Here is a 14,766-nt window from a genome sequence, read left to right on the forward strand (position 1 = left end):
AGTGGTGTAAAGGGGAAAAGGAATCTGGGAAATAAATTACTTCCATCTCAGCCAGGTAATTGTTTCATGTTTACTGAAATAAAATAAAAAAGAAATAGGAAAAAATTTTCATTTCTTAACACCTAGCGCACCTCTGTGCTACCTATTTTACTGAGAGAGAGAGAGAGAGAGAGAGGAAGATAAAAATCTGTGGCATCTCTATTCCCAGTGTTAACTCCAATTGATCTGCTGTATGTATCTTTAATGCAACATTTGTCCTATTTTTTGTTTTCCATTCAACTGAGCATTGAATGGGTTATTACTACGTTTCAAATTAAAGTATACAGAGGAACATATGGGAAAAAAGGAGCAGGGAGATTCCCAGCATGAAAATGTGATGTTGAAATAAGTATAAGAGTGGAATGAATTTGGTAATATAAGTATTAAAATATATATTAAAAATAAATATAATTATTCTAGTACCCTAGCATCTGCATAATATTTAGAAATAGCTTACATTTGGATTATTTAGGAACTTAGACTTCTAAAGGTTGGTTGACATCTTCTGTTTCAAAAATCTTCACTGTGGGGTTTAGGCATGATTTGGCATTGAAATAAACTTCCTGATTCCTTAAACATAAGAGATCGGTTTGGGTTTTTTTTTCCCCCCTATGTTTTAATGAGCAATTATTCACCGAAGAACCATCTTACAACCTATCGCCAACCAAATAGAATTTGATTGATTGACTTACAGTCACATCTATTTAGTAATAAACATAATACTTATAATAAAATTAAGCATAATTGAGTGCTTTCAACAGGTGAGGCATTTCACCTTTACAACAAGCTTATAGGATAGGTGCCATTATTATAAACATGAGAAACTGGGATATAGAGAGCTTCAGTGAACTGCCTGGGATCCATATTTTATGGCCAAGCAGGGAAAGACGTCCTCTGGCCAGCCCCAGATATGCTAGTGCTTTCACCAAATATCACAGCCACATCTCAGCTTCATTCTCCTTATCACAGACAGATGGATAGAGGCTCCTTCTCAAGTTTAACAACTTCACAGAGCTTGATTCAAATACTGAATGTGTTGTTAGTTGCTTACAGCTGCTATTTCTCTAGCCGTGCAGTAAGTCCAAGCAAACTCTTTTGAAGAGCTCATTAAAACTGCTAAAATAAAGTCTTAGAAGCAGGTGCATTCATTAGCTGAAATGCAGACGATTATGTTAATATCGCCTTCAGGTGACAAATTTAAAGCCATCAAAATCATGGAGGATAAAAGGATTTTCAAAGCTAAAGTTAACTTCTTCCTTTGTAGGACTCTTTGCTCTGTTGAGCATGTGACTGCCTTTGCAGCTGCCAACATGGGGACCTCCAGTGTTACCTCACAAAAATAAAGCCATGTTTGCAGTATCATATTTCCCTTACAATGTCTTGGGTCTCTATTCAGGAAAATAAAGGTAAGGAATTGCCTACAGCCCTAGTGTTATTTTCTAAATAGGGAACTTGGCACCTTGTTTATAATCTATTGTCAGATTAGATCCAAGGGTAGGGACATGTTAAAGAAGATGGTTAAAAATACCTAGACACTGATTCCGGGCTTTGGTCAGATGGACCAACAGCTCTTCCACTTTGCCTTCTCTTTTTTTCTCAAAGAATATTGAACATGAAATACATATATGATGATACTTATGTATCATATATGTATACTTATGTAAACAATAGTTACCCCAGGATGATTTTTATTTTATCTGTGTGTGTATTTTTAATTCTCAAATTTTCTACAGTGAATATGTGTTATTGTATAAAGTTAAAAATTGTTTTAAAAAAACTCAGAGCAATTCAACACGTTCAGTTGTTTCACTTATAAAATTGGGTTATGATTTAATTACCCAGTATAAGGGAGCTGGAGGAGATGTTTCCTCAAAGTTCTTTCTTCTCAAATCTAGGATATCTGTGGAAACATTGATCCTTCCTTTTAGAAGAAAATATAAGGAAATAAGGGCTAGGTATCCAGCCACTTATTAAAAACAATTATATACATGCTTAAATATTTTTACATCATTCATCATCACCTCAATCAAGTGGACACACATCAAAGTGAATTCATCTGCTACTTAGAGAAAGACTGAGCAGCGTTTTAAGGAGGGATTAACTTTAATTTTGAATTTTCTTAGCTATAGATTCTATATAAATTCTAAGTTTCTTAGCTGTATATTCTGGAAAGCCTTTACAAGGTAATACTCACCACAAATTTTTTTTTTTCAAATGGTGCGCTACAGTAACTGTATTACTGATTGCAAAATATAAATAATGAAGCTGCTATAGATCTGACCCCATCTACTGATAGAGCATGTTTACTGTGTGTGTGTGTGTGTGTGTGTGTGTGTGTGTGTGTTTGGCTAAATAGTTCAAAATTAACAAACTGAAAGCCTGCTGGTACAATGTAATAGTCCTATGTTTGCCTTCTGTCCTCTTCAAATCTTCGACCTACCCCTTGTACTTTCTTCCCTACACAATTCAAAAGACTGTTGACCTTATTTTAAATCAAAAGCAATAGAGAAAACAGGAAAGATCTCCTTGCGATGAGGATGAATAAGCATATGCAATACTTCTGCTACAGGCATGCATGCATGTCCCTTTCGTGGTCAAAAGTGGCCTCGCCGAAGCCCTGCTCCAACCTGCCGTAAGTCTCATTGCTTGGTACCTAGAGTGTGGGCAATGCCTTCCACTGCTGGACAGCTCCAGCTCTCCTAGGACTGCTCTCCCACCCACTTCCTTTCCTTGAAGAAGCTTTGGTTGAAGGCAAAGTGAGGAAGGTAGTCAGAAAACACATATGTCCTTGATATGAAGCATCACCACAAGATCAGATCACTATAAGATCATCACCATAAGATCAGAAGGTAAACTTCAGAGCACAGTAGTTAAAGATGAAAGGAATTGAGAGGTCACATGAGTCAAGTTTTCTTTTAATGTCTTTTCTAAAGCATACCTGATAGTCATCCAGTCTGACCTTGAAACTTTGCAGTGACAAAAATGTCTGACTTTTTTACACTTCTGTACTGATCGATGGATAGATAGAGCACAAACATTACACCACAATGCAAAATTTAAAAAGTTATTCTTCATCTGCTACCCTTTAAAAAATCCAACGATTTTCGAATTTCTGTTACTGATCCAGGACCCCCCAGTCTCAAATAAAAATAACCCTTTAAAATCCATGAGAAATATGAAGAGGCTGAACCGTTTGGCTTAAAGACATTTTGGAATTTTTATTAGTCCATGGTGTCCCATCACACCATGAGAATCAGACTCTAAAAAGGAAAATTGTATAAAGAATTTGTAAGCCTCGATTTCACAGTAGTTCCCAAGTCTCTCCCGAATCCATCCCCCTTTGTCACTCTGACACGTGACACGTGACACTCTGACACGTACAACAAAGGAAAATTTCTGAGATTATTTTATCCGGGGATCTTTCCAACACTTACAAATACCATCTCCACTGAGCAATGTGTTCCCAAGTTACCTAAATTATACATATGGCAATACTCCTTTCAAAGGAAATTGAAGAGTTTAGCAGTATTATGAAACAACTAAATGTGACAACACAAAGAACAAAAATGACAAAAGAAAATCTCTCAAAGATAGTGTGTCCTCTGGAAACAGTTTGATATCCTGCCTTTTCACATTGGCTCTATGGGAGGTTATGAAAGTGGTATTTACCCAAATAATTCAAAGGGATACATGCCCTCCGTGCCACCTGTTTATAGCATCATTATTTACAATAGCCAAGATATGGAAGCAGTCCACTGTCCAACTGATGAATAGATAAAGAAGATGTGGCATATATATACATACACATACACAATGGAATATTATTCAGCCATAAAAAGAATGAAATCTTGCTATTTGTAACAACATGGATGTAGTTAGAGGATATTATGTTAATTAAGTACAATAAGTCAGAAGAAAACAAATACCATGTGATTTCATTCATGTATGGAATTTAAGAAACAAAACAAATGAGCAAAGGAAAAGGAGAGAGAGGGAGAGAGAAATCAAGAAACAGACTCCTAACTATAGAGAATATACTAAAGGCTACCAGAAGTGAAGGGTTGGATGAAATAGGTGCTGGGATTAAGAGGGGCACTTGTCATGATGAGCACCAGGTGATGTGTGGATGTGTTGAATCACTCTATTGTACACCTGAACTAATACAACACTATATGTTAACCAGCCAGAATTAAAATAAATCCATTAAAAATTTGGTCCTAAAAAAGTGAAAATCGTGTTGAGTTTGGGGAAGCAAATTCAGAAAATCAATTAGCTAATAGAATAGAAGACTCCAAACTATAATTTTGGCTAAATAAATAGAATAGAGAGACTTAAAATTGGTTATTTTTATTTATTCAATTATTTAAAAAATCATTGAAAAAAATTTAAGCAACACAAAAGAAGGCAAGGAAGAAAAGAAAAAAATACTCTCCCCACATTTCTCGCAGATGCTAAAGGGTTCTGTTTGTTTGAGAGTAGGGGATCCTGGATGAGTAACAGAGATTAAAAAATAGTTGATTTTGTAAAGGGTAGCAGATTAGGAATCACTTTTTCATCGTCGTGTAATCTGGGTTCCATCGACCCAACTATCACCCATTCACCATCTAAAAATAACCATCACAGATTTTATGGGAATATCATTCCAGACATGGAAATAAGAGATATTTTAGATTTTTTTTTTTTTAGAATTTATTTGTTTATTTGACAGACAGAGATCACAGGTAGGCAGAGAGGCAGGCAGAGAGAGAGAGGAAGACTGAGGCTCCCCGCTCAGCAGAGAGCCCGATGCGGGATTCGATCCCAGGTGGGATCATGACCTGAGCCACCCAGGTGCCCCGAGATATTTTAGAATTTTAAAGAGATTTGCACTCAGGCAATGAAGGGTGGTCTTACTGATGATGGTTAAAGAGACCCCAAACCTAATTTTTTATAGTGATGAAAAGAAGTGAAGGGAATAAGACTTCTCAGTCCATAAGCAATTTTAAGAAGATGAGTTCAATAGAAATTAGCAGGTATTTAATCAACGTTCTACTGAGTTTCATGGCCATATAAAATACACAGGGTTGACATTTAGCTGGTACATACTAGTTTGGCCATTCCAGTCGTTTTTGACCAACTGTCCATTCTGCTTAATTGGACATCTATTTTGATTGGCCAGTGCCAGGGCTAGGTGGGTTGTTACATGTCACATCAAGATCTGTTTTCACTGGTGATGCCTTTTTCTGAGAATACTAAATATTCCCCTGAGCCAAAATTTATTCTTTAAATTTTCTAGCATTTGATGCTTTTAAAAAAATATGTCACTTTTAATTTTATTCATCCATTAGTTAATTTACCCCCATAAGATTCCTTCTCCTGCAGAGGTGAAATAATTTTTGTTTCTTTATGCAAAGTTGAGTTAAATTCCCCCTCCCTCACTCCTAAACATACCTCATTAAAGCCACTTTGGGAAAAAGATTTAACTGGGAATTTTCAAACTTGAAGGAAATTTCGCTCCTTTTATGTTGCAAAAATCGAAGACATAGTGGCCTCCATTATCTCTGTTAAAGTCAGGGAACATTGATACTGATTATCCAAATGGCAGATTATCCCAGTTATGTCTATTTAAAATTTTAATGATAGCTCTTTCCTCCTACTTACATTTGACTAACGTTAAAACAAAATTAGATGCCATTTCCTGACTTACTCACCAATTTACATTGAGAAGATACAGGTCGAATAGGTGGAAGAAGAAAGCCAATATTTCCTTGGTAACCCACATAATCACAATTGAAGATAATTAGTTAATCAAAAGTACAGATTTTCCGTGCAATAATAGCTCTGTTTATCTTATAAACACTAGAACATGAGACCACCTGATCATTTTTCTGTGAGGGGGGAAGTATAAACAAACTTAGAAAATAAATCTTATATTTCTATGGACATATTCTAATTTAAAGATACAGCTTCATTTTTCTTGATCCTTCACTAAGAGAGGCACTTATCCATTCCCTTATTGTAGGCGTTTTATGCATATCAAGCAACAGTTGCAAAGTCCATGCCTCTGCTACTTGTTTTTACTTTTATTATATATAAGCAGCAGAACCCACATTCTATGTAAAGTTAAGGCCACACTTCAAAATACTTCTTCCATACTCTCGTTTCTCTTTAGATCATATCAATGTTTTGTCTCTTACAAAATACTTCCTCCTTCCCTACATTCAGTAAGTGACCACCTCAGTTATTTGATGTTTGACATGTCACACTTCCTTAACATTCACTAATTAGGTGCATTAGAGAAAGGACCAATTTGAATTAGTGACAATTTTGAATGCTATAATAGTATTAAAAATTCATAGTTTTATCCCTTTATGGTACAATATGCCACTCAAGTACTCTATAGTGAAGTATTTCCAGGAAGAAAGGCTACTGCCAAAACTGCTTTAAAGATAAGATCCTTCAATATTGTGCACCTTAAGCTTTAAGCAAATGAGTGTGGCAAGGTTATCTAAATATGTTCAGTTCACATTCACCGAGCAGTTACTATATGGTGGCATCATGCTAGAAAATTTTTGTCCTCTTGAGTTAACAATTCACTCTAAATTATCACTCATTTTGCCTACTGACACTTTGTCTCGTGCTTTGTTTAATACCTGTCTAAATGTACTCATTTATTCAAAAGATTTCTAACAGTTATAATGGGGTAGGCACAGATGCAATTTTAAAATGACTGGCATGAAGGCCATTTACCAGGTGCACCAACACCAATTAATCCATCAACCAACAAGCCCTTTGTTCTAGGCACTGTCACTAGTTAAGGGTTTCTCAACCTTGGGACTAATGACATTTCAGACCAGGTAATTCTTTGTTGTGGGGGGCTGCCCTGTGCATTGTAGAATGTTGAGAATCATTTGCCTCTTTTCCTCAGATGCCAGTAGCACCACTACTTCTAGCTCTGATCACCAGAAATGTCTCCAGGTATTGCCAAAACTCCCTGAGGTGAGGGTGGTGGAGGGAAAATTGCCCCTATCTGAGAACCTCTGAGAGTGTGTATAACACACCTTCTTTACTAGAGTGTAAAGACTTTGAAGGAAGAGACCCAATCTGATCCATCACTGTATCGACCCCTCCCCACCGGCTAAATTTAGTTTCTGGCCCAGGAATGCTTCTTGATGAATGTTCTGGAAAGAACAAAATATCTCTGGAGTAAGTACCTATACCGCTGTCAGCCCCACATAGAGCATTTTGTAAACCCCAACGATGAGTCAGTTAACCAGAGTAAATTCTAACAAATTTTTATGATTTGAATAATCACTCCCTATTCGGATCGTATATCCCCCTTGGCCAAAGGCCTACATTCGTATAGGGCTTTAATGTGTCTGAAGCGCATTTTACATAATGGCATTTTATCTAGGTACAGGGATAATCACTTTGGCCACTTCTGGTTATAATTTAAGCTCCCAAATCCCAGACTCCTATTCTCAGGCAGGAGTGGGAGGCATTTTGATGTCAGTGGCATTGCCTTTGGTCACTAAAAGGAACTCTTATGGTTGGTTTAATCATGTTAAATTTAAAGTTTGGGATTCTCTTTTGCGGTGTTAGAAGGAGAACCTCCAAAAGGCTCTCCAGTGATCTCAGAGATTCTGGTTTACTGGGATTCCTGGAAATTGCCAGAGGGCTCTAAAGGAGGAGGGAAATAAAGAGTGAGGAGATTTTCCCTGTGGGCAATTGGGGAAAACAAAAATATTTTTGTGCTGTGGAGGCTTCTCAGGAAAGGAGGGTTGGCCAGCAGACGCATCTGCACAAGGGGAATTTCCACATTTGGGAAAACAGGGTCATAATTAATGACTTAGGAAAGCCAAGGAAATGGACCATGTTGGAAAAATATGATTTTCAATGGCCAAGTTATTGTCAACTGATTGGGCCAGAAAATTGGATTGTTTTAGAAAGAGATTTTTATTTGTGAATATTTGCCTACAGGTCCTTCCTTCAGTAGATCTATTAAGTACCCAGCCCTTGCCTGAGGAACAAGCTTTCCATAGCCAGATCCACTCTCTCTGTCCCTCCCTCCCCTAAGGGAGTATTTGCGCTAGACTTCTGGCCTGGACATGGGGCCTTTTGCTTTGAATATGATGCCCTGGACCAGCCAGCGGGGCTATTAGCATCCATTAGAATAGTGATGATTATCCAGGATTCTTGGACAAGGACGGAAGGATGACATTGCATGATCCTGATGCGGCCATTGTTTATGGAGGACTCCATGTCCTAGGTCCTGTGCTAAGAACATTGAAAAACTATCTTTACTTAGACATGGGGAAACTGAGGCTCAGGAAATTTAAGTAGTTTGCCTACAATCGTATAGCTTTTAACTACCAAGTTCTATCTCTCATTCTGTATTTAAACTCTACTCCCTAAACTGGAATGTTCTCACCTTGTGTACAACCTCCCACTTACTTTACTTCCTTCCTCCCATCGTCCCCAGGTCACTCTGTTGAAACCACATCTGGTCTTGGGCTTGTGCTCAACAGAGAGCTCCATGGTTACCCATCATTCTGGAGAGGAGAAATCTGGGTTAGCAGGCTTAGCACCATTCATATCTGTTTACCCAGGGAATTATTATGTGGTCAGAATGTTCTTGCCCCACTTTTTGGTTTTCTCTTATCTCAATGATCCATTTTATTAAAACAGGTACGATCGTCTTATGCTTTTTCTCTCATAATTTTCTCAATGTCAGAATACAGCTTGATGAATTTCAACAAATTTGCCGAGGTAAAGGTCAAGTTTTTCAGAGAGGGAAATACAGCTAAGAAAAAAAAAAATTCCCCTAGTTGACCTGTAGATGTGGTATCCAGTAAAATATATATAAAATGACAACATTGTTTTGTGAAATGAGGAAACTGCAGATTAAATCATGGCTCCCTGAAGCAAAAATTCCACACTCTAAACTCATCGGAGATGGCTTCTAAAGTTAGCCCTGTCCTGCCACTGCAATGAATATGAGAAACAGACCTAACTAGGATTAAGTCTAATTACCTGGCTTGAAACTCAATGCATGTTATAATTAATTTTAAAAATAATAGCATCTTGAAAATAATTTAACATATTTCTTTTCTGATTGAACTTAAATCATACCAATTAAATCTTACTAATATTTGTTTTCTGAGTGGTTCTAAGACATAGCCAGACATTATTACCTTTACTTAGAGATGTGAAAACCAAAGTGATGTATTAGTTTTCTCCTGCTGGGCAGCAAATTACCACCAACGTAGGGGGTTAGAACTACATCTCATTTATTAGCTGACACTTCTATAGTTCAGAGGTCTGGGTGGGTTTGGCTGGGTTCTCTGCGTAGGATGCCACAAGGCAGAAATCAAGGTATTAGTCAGGCTGACTCTTATCTGGAAGCTCTGGGGAAGAATCTGGTTCCAAGCTCATTCAGATTGCTGGCAGAACCTAGTTCCTTGTGACCTGAGCACTGAAGTGCCTCTTCTCTTTCTGGCTGTCAGCCGAGAACCATTTTCTGTTCCTAGAGGCCACAAATATTCCATCTCACGTGGTCTTCTGTATCTTCAAAGCCAGCCATCACCCTCAAATCTTTCTCGGATTCAGAATCTCTTTGACTTCCTCTTCTGTAACCAACTGAGGAATCTATTCTTTGAAAGATCTCATCTGATTGACTCAGGCCAATCTGGATACTCCCTGTATCCTAAAGTAAACTCATTTGGGACTTCAATTGCATCAGCAAAATCCCTTCACCACAGTATTTAGATTAGTGACTGAAGCAGCACCTAGATTAGTATTTGACTGAAATTCAGGAGATAGGATTCTTAGGGAGCTAGGTTTAGAATCCTGATAACCAGGGGTGCCTGGTGGCTCAATCAGTTGAGCATCTGCCTTTGGCTCAGGTCATGATCTCAGGGTCCTGGGATGGAGTCCCCCATCAGGCTCCCTGCTCAGTGAAAATCTGTTTGTCTTTCTCACTCTCCCTCTGTGCTTGCTCTCTCTCAAATAAATAAATAAAATCTTAAAAAAAAAAAAAAAAAAGAATCCTGATAACCATAAGGAAAGAAAACTACCCAGTTAACTTGAGATATAATCTGGAAATAGACTCCCAACAGTATTGAATCAAATAATTTATTTATATTATTCCTGTTTTTTGTTTCTAAAGAAATATTGGTATATGGCTTATTTTTTTAATATATGTATTTTGGGGGTATCCATACCCACATTTGTTTATGGATATGTGATCAGTAATGATGCCCTCGGCTATTTTGGGAAATGTTGTGTTTCAGGGGCCTATGAATGTCCAAGAGATAAGGTGTAGGCGGGAAGCTAGACACCAGTTCACGGGGGCGGAGGGTGATGACAGGTGAAGACACGTGAGAGGCTGAGATCGTGTTAAGTGCAGAGGAACAGTTTTTCTTGCTTAGAATATATTCACGGAAGACCTCTGAGGGTGGGAATCCTTTTGCCATTTTCTATGGGCAAGTCCAGGGATTCTTTGCATGTAATTTATGAGCAGTATTTGGGGACGTTTCTAAACATAAGGACATATGGGAGTATGCTGGGTCACCATCACCAGAATACTGTGTCCCCAGTGTGGAGATGAACTTCTCAAAGCTTCTGTTGCACAATTTCAACGTGCCAATGCCTGCCAGATGCACGGGATGTCTACGATGCAGGCTGAACCCGTGGGCTGGCCAGCTGCTGATCCAGAAGCTGGTCCTTCAGAGGGTCGCCCTGGGACTGAGAAGGTATGGGAAGGACTTTACGACTCATAGAAAGAGATGAATGAAGGCTGAATATTCGCCAATTTTAACATTTTACCTGAAGGACAGCCTGATGAAAAGTCTGGTTTTCTGGGGAAGGGAGTGCCAATGGTTTTAGCCTTTAGGAAGAACATACACAGAAAATGTGAAAACCTCACCAAAAGGCAGAAAATTTCAGATGCTAAGTATTTCTCTATTTTTCCAAGGACATTTTTGGTTTTCCCCTTCGTGAAATCCTGGACCTCCCCACCCCCCCCCCCAAAAAATGGAGGAAAGGAGGACATTGCCCAAATGTTTCTTTTAAATTGTCCCAGAACTTCAGAAAATGGTGAGAAAATGTAAACATATCATGAGGGCTAAAGGAGAGAAGGCAATCACTAATTACACTGATAGAGCACTAAGACTAAGAGTGCATGTGGTATGTTTAGCTTTGGAAAGTAGGACACAGGAGGAAAGAGGCTGTGTGGAAGAAATTAGTATTGCTTATTAATTGTGATGTCTTTAAAGCATAACACATTTTATATCCTTTAACTAACAAAGTTATTTTGCTCGATGAAGGATAACACTAAGGATGCTGACAATAGGTTACAGATGTTCTTTTATTGCCAAAGTTTCCGCTTAAAATCTTTCCTCTCATGTACTCATTCCCTCAGAAATATTTGATGAGAACCTGCCACATGCCTTGATCTAGGTGCTAGGAAAACAGCAATGAACACAAGGTACAAGGTCTCTGCTGTCAAGGAGTTTATATTCTAGTGTGGAGGAGTTAGAAAATAAATAGTTACATTTCAGAACATGATACATAAAGAGATAAACAAGATAATGTGACCCAGTGATAGGTGCAATGCAGAGAAATAAATTGAAGTGTTGGATGACTGAACAAGTTGCCATTTTGGACTGGGTGGCCAGCAAAGACCTCTCTGAAGAGATGACATCTGAACAGTGATCTAAACAACAAGGAGGAGCTGGTCATGAAAAGATCAGAATGCGGGACGCCTGGGTGGCTCAGTTGGTTAAGCAGCTGCCTTCGGCTCAGGTCATGATCCCGGCGTCCCGGGATCGAGTCCCATATCGGGCTCCTTGCTCCGCAGGGAGCCTGCGTCTCCGTCTGACTCTGCCTTCCACTCTGTCTGCCTGTGCTCGCTCTCACTCGCTCTCTCTGACAAATAAATAAAATCTTTAAAAAAAAAAAAAAAGATCAGAATGCATAGCACTTTAAATGGAGAAAACAGGTGGTTTGAAGGACCCCAAGGTGGTAACAATTAGAGTCTGAGGACAAGAAAGAAGCTGGCAGGGCTGGAAGTCTGGAGCAAACAAGAAAGTGAAACAGGATAAAGTTGGAAAGAACCTAGATCTTTTAGGCATGGAAGGTCAAAGTTAGGAATTTAGATTTTACGTGAGGTGGAAAAACAATAGGAGGTCTTAAGCGAGGAAGTGATTTTTTCCTGTCTCTTTAGGAGGCAATTTTAGTAATTCAGGTGAACAATGGTGACTTGAATGAGGATAGCAATGGTGAAGACAGGGAGAATAGAGTGAATTAAGGGTATATGTGTGTGGGGTGGGGGAGCGCCCTGGTGGCTCAGTGGGTTAAAGCCTCTGCCTTCGGCTCAGGTAGTGATCCCAGGGTCCTGGGATGGAGCCTTGCATCAGCCTCTCTGCTCAGCAGGAAGCCCGCTTCCTCCTCTCTCTCTCTCTCTGCCTGCCTCTCTGACTACTTGTGATCTCTCTCTGTCAAAGAAATAAATAAAATCTTTTTAAAAATTAAAAAAATTTAGAAAAGGGTATATGTGGGAAGTAGAGTCAACAGAACTTTCTGGTCATCTATTATGGCAGACATAAGAGAAGTAAAGAGCCCAAAGTTCTCTCCTCTATTGTTGGCTTAGGCACTGGGCAGACAGTGATGCTATTTAGTGGGACAGGTAGGCTGGGAATAAGAAGTACAGCAGACTGTGTCAATTCCCTTTCCAACAGCTGTTCTTCTCTTCCTCCTTGCTAAAAGAGCCCCGACTTGGTTGAGGGTGACAGTATGTCCACTCTAAGTGATGAATTATGATTGCTATAAATTCAATCATAATAATCCCATTCTCTTTTGCTACTCTATATCCCCATCTCCTTTGCAGCCAAGAATGATTCATTTCTGGCTAATGAGACCTAAGTGAAAGCCTTCTTTGGATAGATATGGCTATCTTGAGCACCATTACAATGCCTGGAGTTATAGCAGCCATTTTATGACTACCAAACAAAAAACACCATAATTAAAAGCCAACGTGTTATGGATGGTAACATAAAAAAAGAGGGGAATACCATCAAAGGGCCCTTGATGGTATGTATAGTTGAGCGGCTGAACCAACACCAGAAATAATCTACTGACAGACATCTTGTTTATGAGAAAAGTAAAACTCTATTTAAGCCTCTTGATGTTGTTTGATACAAGAAGGTTAAAGGAAAGAATAAAACATTCTCTTTTGGTTGTATTCAGTTTGAAACGTCTATTAGATATCCATGTGGAAGTAACAGTCTAAATTATTCACTTCCACAATGGAAAAAACATTTCTAGATATTTTTATCTTTTAATATTACTATAATACAAGAAAATATGGGGGGGAAAAGTATAAAAGTGAATGAAGGTGCAATGACCACAAGTGAATGAAGGTACAATGGCCCAAATCAGAAGCTGATTATCAGTATATAAATAAAATCAACTCCCCTAGTATTGGCAGGTTAGCAAGGTTGAAGTAGTTAAAACGGGAAGGCTGGAACAATGAAGGGAGCTTAGTCTGAAGACAAGTTAGTTCCCTGCACTTCCAAGTACTTTCCATCACCTTGGTAGGGAAACATCCTAGACTAAAGAACTATTTCTATTAAGATAGCTTCTCACCTACATATCACAGTGTTTGTGTATTTCTTTATTTCCTCTTCTGACATATAACAGATAACCTAATGAAAACTCCCCCACTAACTTACCCAGGGAACCTAAAGTAGGCCAAATTGAGCTTTTAGCACAGTTTCTGGTTGCTGATAAAAATCAGCATCTACGAACGCAACTGCACCTATTTCCATTAGAGCTATCACCCAAAACTGGATCACCACTTTTGTAGATTAAAAGTTTGCCAACCCACATATTTTTTTTTCCCTTAAGCCCTTCATCGTACGCTGGATGGTTTAGACACCATCTACAGAAAGAACAGTAAATTTTTTTTGCCAGTGCCCCATCACAAACAGCTATTGATTGTGTGTGTGTGGACAAGTAACTGAGTCTGCAAAATTGACTTCTCAGGGTAAGTATCTTGCATTCTGTACATCCTGTGAAGTCCATGTCCTCCTGAGGTTAATTGGCTCATCATATTCTGTATTCATGTCCCCTGGTTCGTCACTATGCTCAGGATTTTTTGCCCCCACACCTTTCACTTTGTTTTCCCATAATTTATTACAACCAACATTTTTCTAACAGTTTTGGATCTGCATTAATTTTTAAGTCCCTGGAGGAACATTATGTTCCCAAACATTATGTTCTGCACTCTCATGCTCATACCACATCGCAAAGTGCCAGACACCTCCTGGGAGCTCAAAAAAAAAAAAAAAAAAAGAAAGAAAGAAAGAAAAGAAAAACTTTGTTTCTTAGGCGATTACTATGGGATGCTCAAAAAATATCTTTCTCAGTGGAGTTACTCTTCCTGTTTATATATCCCCAGTAGCTTAGGTAAAAATATTGGTTAATAGAAAGAACCTGAGTCTTTGGAAAGTTCTGTTAGTCTCTCTTCATCACTGTAAAAGGAGAGGCGAACATCAACTGGTCTCAGAGCAGTGTTGGGGGAAAATGATGAAAAGTGCTAGGAATGAGAAGGCTTTTCATTAAAAGTATGAAATGTTAGGGAGATGATAGTGTCGCTCCTACCAAGCAGGCTTAAGCTCAAGCGGAGCGCACGCCGTCAAGAGACGCTATTCATCAATATCACAAAGAATGGCTGTCCTGCAGGAC

The 14,766-nt window shown here is 38.7% G+C and overlaps 1 protein-coding gene and 1 long non-coding RNA gene across 2 annotated transcripts in view; both read left to right on the forward strand.

Moving 5' to 3' along the window:
* Positions 1–14,766, forward strand: part of MKLN1 (muskelin 1) — a 337,870-nt gene that overhangs the window by 59,458 nt on the left and 263,646 nt on the right. The gene's annotated exons all lie outside the window — the stretch shown is intronic.
* The window catches only part of LOC131829779 (uncharacterized), a 29,158-nt gene that overhangs the window by 832 nt on the left and 13,560 nt on the right, over positions 1–14,766 (forward strand). The window contains exon 2 of the long non-coding RNA XR_009352991.1: positions 1,304–1,445. This is a non-coding gene — a long non-coding RNA (uncharacterized LOC131829779). The remainder of the gene's footprint in view (positions 1–1,303; positions 1,446–14,766) is intronic.

This window comes from Mustela lutreola, chromosome 4 (genome assembly GCF_030435805.1).
Source record: "Mustela lutreola isolate mMusLut2 chromosome 4, mMusLut2.pri, whole genome shotgun sequence".
Lineage (NCBI taxonomy): Eukaryota > Metazoa > Chordata > Mammalia > Carnivora > Mustelidae > Mustela > Mustela lutreola.